An 8,396-nucleotide genomic window follows, 5' to 3' on the forward strand; every position below is an offset into this window, starting at 1 on the left:
CAAAGTAACTTTGGCTTTAACAATATAGCAATATTTACCATCTATGTGTGGCTACTTCCACCAAAGTGCTTTGAGAGAAACATCCTCACACTTGTAGTGAGACCTTCACTAGGAAATCACGGACGTTTTGTGGGAAAGGCTGTGCAGACTAGATCAGCTGTTCTGCTCCAGCTGAGTGTCTCCGATTCCATCTTGTAGCCCACTTTTCTGGCTTCACTGGTGACTCTATCTTCAAAAAGCATTTAGGATTCAACCGCCTTCAACCACGTCCCCTGCCCTATGCCCTCTGGATTATGGTCATCACTTCCCAAGCGTCTTCCTGCTTATGCTTTGGCCCATTTCCAGACTGTTCTCCACTGGCAGCCGGAGAGTCTTCACACATTCAAGCTGTAGCCCAGCACTGATCTGTTCAAGGCTCTCCAATGCTGCCTGCCTCACCGACGGCGACCTGGGACCCCCACCCCCACCCTCCACCCCAGGCTCACGGCCTCCTCCCTGGCCCTGACCCGCCCCACCTTGGCGGGCTCCCTTCCAGCACCCTGGACTTGCAGGCACCCCATGCCTTATTTCCCCACTACCTTCAAGTCTCTGCCCAGATGTGTCCTTACCAGAGAGGCCTTTCCTGAGCACCCCGAGGGACCCGCCCATTGCGTCTTCTGCTGTCCTCACACTCCTTGATTTTTCTTATCTTTTTCACTACCACCTTCTAAACCTCCCTCCCCACTTAGTCATCTGTCTCTCCTGACTATAATTAATGCTTTTCTTTGAAAATATAGATTTAGGGGGTACAAAGGCAGTTTTGTTACATAGATAGGTAGGCACCAAGGTCCTTGATTCCCAGAGGTTCACTGAAAAATCACTGATGTGAGGCAGATGGATTAATAGAGGAAAAGGCAGACAAACTGAACACGAATATGCGGGAGACTTCAGCATGAGAACCCAGAGATACAGGGGGAAATTGTCCATTTTTATGTTTCGGTTGAACAAAGTATGAACAGCCATGTAGAAATATGATTAGACTCAAAGGGCCTGATCTAATGATACTAGATCGGGGCAGCCAGCAAGGCCTGTCTCCTAGATTCTTCTGGGCCTCTCTGAGCAGCATTCCTTCGGGTGGTGGGACACGGCCTCTCTGGAGTAGGGGGGTTTACGACCTATAGTCAAACAAGATAGGGCAGATGATTACTGTATGGCCAGATGATTACTTTTTTACACAGAACAGTTTCATGGCTGGCTTTTGGGGAAAGGGTTCTCGCTTTTACAGCCTGCCTTGGGGAAGAGGGATTCTAGTTTCTATTCTAGCTTCAGAATGGGAAGGAGAGACAGGCTAGGAGAAGATCAGAGAAAAACCTGTGTTCCTGTGCCCGCGTCTGAGGCCTTCCTTGTGGGGTACTATTTTCTGAGCCCTAGCAGATGTATTGCATAATGGTAAAATCTGAGTTTTTGGTATAACCATCATATGAATAATATACATTGTATCCAGTAGGTAATTTCTCATCCCCCACCCTGCTCCCATCCTCCCACATTTTGGACCCCCCAATATCCCTTATTCCACTCTTTCTGTCCACGTGTACACATTTAGCTCCCACTTATAAATGAGAACATGTGATATTTGACTTTCTGTTTCTGAGTTATTTCACTTAAAATAATGCTCTCCACTTCCATCCATGTTTCCACAAAAGACATAATTTCATTCCTTTTTATTTTCTTTTTTTTTAAGACAGAGTCTCACTATGTCACCCTCAGTAGAGTGCTGTCGCGTCACAGCTCACAGCAACCTCCAACTCTTGGGCTTAAGCAATTCTTTTGCCTTAGCCTCCTAAGTAACTGGGACCACAGGCGCCGGCCACAATGCCCGGCTATTTTTTTCTGTTGTTCTTGCTGCAGTTGTCATTGTTGTTTAGCTGGCCCAGTCTGTGTTTGAACCCGCCAGCCTTTGTGTATGTGGGTGGTGCCGTAACCACTGTGCTATAGGCACCAAGCCATAATTTCATGTTTTTGTTTGTTTTTTTAATTACCTGCTTTTTATTTTTTTTGCATTAATGCATTTATGGAGAATTTCATTCTTTTGTATGGCTAAATAGTATTCCGTGATATACACATTTTCTTTATCCAGTTATCCATTGATGAACACAGGTTAATCCTATGGCTTTGCTCTTGTGAATAATGCTGTGATGAACATGTGAGTACTTGTGTCTTTTTTTTTTTTTTTTTTTAATTTTTTTGTAGAGACAGAGTCTCACTTTATCACCCTCAGTAGAGTGCCGTGGCGTCACACAGCTCACAGCAACCTCCAACTCCTGGGCTTAGGCGATTCTCTTGCCTCAGCCTCCTGAGTAGCTGGGACTACAGGTGCCCGCCAAAATGCCCTGCTATTTTTTTGTTGCAGTTCAGCTGGGGTCAGATTTGAACCCGCTACCCTTGGTATATAGGGGCCGGCATCCTACCCACTGAGCCACAGGCACTGCCCACCTGTGTCTTTTTTATATAATAATTTCTTTTCCTTTGGGTAGATAACCAGTAGTTGGATTGCAAGATTGAATGGTAATTCTATTTTCAGTTCTTTGAGAAAATCTCCATACAGTTTTCCATAGAGGTTATACTAATTTACTTTCTCATAGATTCATTCTTGAAAGCAGAGATTCTTGCTTATTTTGTTCTTGGCTATATCCCTAACTCCTAATCTAATGCCTTCCATAAATAAGAGCTCAATAAGTATGTGTTGAATGAATGAATGAATATTCATCTTTCAATGCAATTATCTCCTAGGATAGATTCTAGCAGTGGGATTACCGACACCAAGGGTGTGAATATTAAACATATATTTGACACATTTGATTAATTTATATTCCCATCAACAGAATATAACAGTGCCCTTGGCTCAACTCTGAACAAGTGTTTTGTCAATACTTTTTTTAATTAAATCATAGCTGTGTACATTAATGTCAATACTTATTTATCTCTAGTAATCTGATGGGAAAATTTTTTTAAAATTACATTTTGAGATTATTTGCATGTTTTCATGTGTATATTTATTGACATTTGTATATACATTTTTGTGTGAATCTAATTCCTAGATTATGTTCTTTGTCCACGTATCATAATTATTTCTCTTATTAACTTGTTCTTTGTTTACTCTTTATTTAAATTGCCATTTTTCTTCAGTTTACCATTTGTCTTTTTTTTTTTTTTGGAGACACAGTCTTGCTCTGTTGCCATGGGTAGAGTACAGTGGCATTATCATAGCCCACAGCAACCCTCCAACTTTTGGGCTCAAGCAATCTTCTTGCCTCAGTTTTTCTATTTTTAGTAGAGATGGGGGTCTCGCTTTTGTTCTGGCTGGACTCAAACACACAAGCTCAAGCAATCCACCTGCCTTGGCCTCCCAGAGTGCTAGGATTATAGGCATGAGCCACTGCACCTGGCCAAATTTTTTTTTACTTTTGGTGGAGATGGGGGGGAGGTCTCACTTTTGCTAAGGCTGGTCTCGAACTTCTGAGCTCAAGCAATCCACCTACCTTGGCCTCCCAGAGTGCTAGGATTACAGGCATGAACCACTGTACCCAACCATCATTTATCTTTTAATCTTATTTTTGGTGTTTTTGCCAAAAAGAAATTTTAATTTGTGTCTAGCTTATTCATTTTTCCCCTGCGGTTTTTGATTTCTCCAGTATGAATATAGTTATATACGTGAATATTTGAATGTAGATCCTGCTCAAGCCTTTTTGGTAATGTTAAGTAAGCATGTTCTTTTCTTGTCAATAAAAGTCTTGATAAAGTCTTCTGCCACGTGTCCAGGTAGAAAGAGGCACTCTAGCAATACCTGGCCATCATACGGGCTTAGGCAGCAGGAAAGGTATACCAAGGCAAAATGCTGTGAAACCGATTACCAGTGGAGTTCACGGGCGAGGGAGCTGACACGGTTGTTAAACATCGATGCATAAAGCCGGTGCCAGAGAAAGAACATTGTATGGCTCCTGAAAGTTGTACCCTCACATTGTCCCGCTCCAAGGCGAGACATGTAAATGAGCACAAATGCACGGTTCTGGAAAAACAGGAAGGTTTACGTGGACAGGTTTCTCAGCTGTCAGAACCATATATCCATGTCCCTTCCAGCTCAGCAGTGTTGGCAGACACAGACTCCCCAGAGGGGCCCTATACCTGCAGCAGGTAAGGAAGTGCATCCCCTGGAGCACGGAGCGCTAAAGATGTCCTCAGGTGCAGAAACAACACGTTCCGGTCCCTCCAGCTTCACCCAGCTGATAAGTGGGAAAGCTAACAATTATTAAGCACTTATTCTGTGCTTGCTGACTACTCAGAGTGTGGGCCGGGGACCAGCAGCCCTGGCTTTACTAGGGAGCTTGCTGCAAAGACTCAGAATCTTAGGGCTCGACTCACATCCACTGAATCAGGATTTGCATTTTAACAAGACTCGAGGGTGATTTCTCTGCACATAGAGTTTGAGAGGTGCTGCTTTATATGCATAATCTTGTTTCATTTTATTTTCCCAACAATGGGGTAGTTTTTCAGACGTGTGAGTGTTGATGTCTCGGGAAGTTAAGTAACTTGCCTAAGGTCACATAGCTAGTAAGAATTCAAACTTGGTTCCATCTGACTCTAGAACCCCCGTTTTGGGGGGAGACAGAGGCTTACACTGTTGTCCCAGGATAGAGTGCTGTAGCATCAACTTGGCTCACAGCAACCTCAGACTCCCAGGTTCAAGAGATCCTCCTGCCTTAGCCTCCCCAGTAGTGTGGGACTACAGGCACATGCCACAATGTCTGGCTAATGTTTTCTATTTTTAGTAGAGACAGTATCTTGCTCTTGCTCAGGCTGGTCTTAAACTCCTGGGCTCAAGCAATCCACCCAGAATGCTAGGACAACAGGTGTGAGCCATCATGCCTGGCCGTAGAACTCAGGTTCTTAAAAAATATACTAGTGATTCTTACAATTTAGTGTGCAGAAGAGTTACCTGGAGAGCTTATTAAAAATATTGATTCCTGAGCTTCTTCCCTGAAATGCTGATCCAGCCCATCTAGGGCAGAGTTCAGAAATCAGCATTCTAACTCATCCATCCCTCGGACTTTGAGGGAGGTGCTCACAGAACACAATTTACAAAGCTCTGCCCTTTATTATATTTATCAAAAGTGTTTTTGGGGACAGAACTACCTTGTATTCCCAAAATACTTCAAGAGGAGGGCTTGGCTGATGGTAGGAAAGATTTCCCTCCCAGTTCTGGATTGTGATCCCCTAGAAAACTCTGGATCCCATCCCATACTTTGGGAAGAAGGGTAGAGGAGACCTCATGGGGAAAGATCCAGGAGCGATTCCAGAACAAACCCACGCTTGTTATATTTCATACTCTACAAAATTGAACACAGGCAGGGATTCTGGTTGACTTTTCAAATTTTTGTTATGATTTCATGCATAATTTAAATCACTAGGTGGCTATAACTCCTGCTGATAAACTGTGCACAATCTGAACGCAATAAAAACCAGCCAGCGCAGCAGAGTTGGTCTGCTCACTCCTGCACCCCTCAGGGCACGACAGAGTTAAAGAACGGCCGGCTGCCTATGACTGGCATCAGAGGGGCAGGATCTGTCCTTGTGGATTTTATTTTAGCAAAATACATTTTTAAAAACCCATTTTGTTGGACATAACACTCCTCTTCTAAAGACCTCAGGATGCTGAACACACACAAAGACCCAAAACTGAGCATGGGATTGATACAAAACAGGAAGTGAACTGGGGAGCACATAGCGGGAGAGTTATTTTCTAAGGCCCATCATTTTGAGTCCATTTATTCACCATTTTCTTTTCTTTTTTTTTTGTGTGCATTTTTTGGCCGGGGCTGGGTTTGAACCCACCACCTCTGGCATATGGGGCCAGTGCCCTACTCCTTTGAGCCACAGGAACCTCCCTCACCATTTTCTTTGACAACATATACCGAACGTTTAGTACACTCCAGGCCACTTGGAGACTACCCATATGGCAAACAAGAGCACGTCCCAGTCTTCTCCCTCAGGTCCCACGGTCTCTGGGAGTGGTGGGGGGAGGAGGGACACACACACACACACACACACACACACACATTCTGACACATTAGCTCGCGTCCCACCAACGACTCCTCCCTGGAATTTATCTGTTATCAGTAAGGAGGAACTCCGGGGTTTGGAAGATGCAACACTGAGTGACGGCGAGCTTTGCCATGTACACTTACTCCGTGGTGGACACATCTCACAGCAACCAGCAATCTCTGAATTCACCCCAGACTTGCCTGTGAGAAGGGGAAGCCCCCAGAAGGGTAAAAAACGTTCCCAGCGTTCCACTGCGGGGAGGTGGTATAATCAGATTCTAGAGTAGTGATCTTTCAACCTTGCCATCTTATCTCCACAATGGAGAAGGGGCTAAAGAGAAGAAATGGAAGAAGTGAAGAAAATTTGACACGGAAAATAACACCTCTAATGATTACCACTGGGTTTCCAGAAATTTAGTTTTGTAGTATTGGATAGAGTTTGATGATTGACTAAACTAGATGGCCTAGGGAAGGCTAGGTGGGGGGTTTCTTCTTGTAAAGTTTAAAAGAGATCCACGTAATGAGAGTCTACCATCGCCTGCTCAGACAATCGTGCTTGGTTTATCCAAAGGAGCCCCTGCTGCATTCTAAGGGATGAGATTTTCTTAAAGGCCTTAACCAGAAAGAAGATGAGGTCAAGGGGCTCAGCGTCACATGCCACCACCTGGATGCTGACATTATCACAGAACACATTGCCTTTCCCTGGCTGCTGAGTCTGTCCTCACTCCTTAGAGATCATGGTGTGTGGGGCTGGAGTCAGATGTGGCAGGCTGTCTGTCTGTTTAAAGTAGGAATTCAAGGATGTGTGAAAATCAATCATGCTGGGGCGGTGCCTGTGGCTCAAAGGGGTAGGGCGCTGGCCCCATATGCCGGAGGTGGTGGGTTCAAACCCAGCCCCAGCTAAAAACCACAAAAAAAAAAATGGCAACTTAGGAGAAGCAATAGTCAAGAAGGTTAAGTCAGCTTTGTCTTTCCATTACCTAGAGCAGCGGTTCTCAACCTGTGGGTTTTGACCCATAGGAACTGTATTAAAGAGTTGTGGCCTTAGGAAGGTGGGGAACCACTGACCTAGAGCAATATCAGGCTAAACTCTGCCACAAATAGGAAAAGATGAAGAAATCAGTGCAAACAAGAACTTGAATCAAACAAAGGAACACCAGAGTCCATTCTTCCCCTTTTAGACCTAGAGAAAAAGTATAAATGAATTTGGTTTTGTAGTCTCTACAACTCCGCTGTTCGGTGTTCATCTCACAAGTTTGGGACTTTATCTCTTGTGCCTTCTTGCATTCTGTTGCAACAGGGATGCAAGATTTGCCTCTCAAGGCAGGGTTTCCCTTTCCAGAATCCTCTTGTTTTTCTCCACTATCGAAATTATCATTTAATTCCTTTGCTTAAGAGCAGTACCTAAGGAATCTGTGGACAGACTAATTCAGACTAAAGTATAAATGACTGATAATCAGTCACTATGTTACCTTTCTCAGGAAAATTTGCATTTCAAAGCTTCCCAAGGACAACGCTCCCACTAAGAAAATGCTACCCTAATAGTGGAATATAAGGCAAGGTAGCTTGCCAGTGGGGAGTTATTTTGCTAGTCTCTTCTGAACAATTTGTATTTGTGAGCACCCAGTTTGACACATAGTTTAAGCAGAATAGTAGCTGGTGGCTTCTTCATAATGTTGGGTTACACTTCCAGCAAGACAGCATGAATCTGGGTCTCAGGTGTCAATGCCTGCACGGCCAGGGAAAAACTAGTAATTATAACACTAGTTACAATTTATCATCAGCCTTCATGATTTCTCAAGTAGTTGCCTCATGAAATAATCTCATTAATGCTTTAAAAGTCGAGGCTGGAGATAGGACAGGTTTATTATCTGCCACCTTGTGCGATGGAAACTGAGGTCTAGAGAGATTGGATTATCTGAGGCCACACAGCTAATGAGTCCACCCACAGCCATTTCAGTGCTTTTCTGGTGTGTGGTGCTGCACCGTCAGCTGCCAGCACAGCCTGGAGGGCCAGTGCTTGGAGTTTGGGTCAGGGAGGGCAAAAGTGCAAGATGGCAGAGCAGTGTTATCAGTCAGTGTCCCCAACGCTTGGCCCCACCAGGACAGGGCCTAGGAATTTTGTTGCAGGGCATCACCTGATGGGGGAGGGCTCTGTTTTGGTATTCTGCATCTGTGTGGGTATTGATTTATTTCTCAAAGGATTCCATCTGCCTTCTAATTATGTTACTAATCTTCATCCCAGTCCTTTGAGGGTTTTTTTATTCTTGTGCTACTGAGGTGCAGGTTTCCAGGGTGACCAGAAATCCATAAAATGAA

This window comes from Nycticebus coucang, chromosome 14 (assembly GCF_027406575.1).
Source record: "Nycticebus coucang isolate mNycCou1 chromosome 14, mNycCou1.pri, whole genome shotgun sequence".
Classification (NCBI taxonomy): domain Eukaryota; kingdom Metazoa; phylum Chordata; class Mammalia; order Primates; family Lorisidae; genus Nycticebus; species Nycticebus coucang.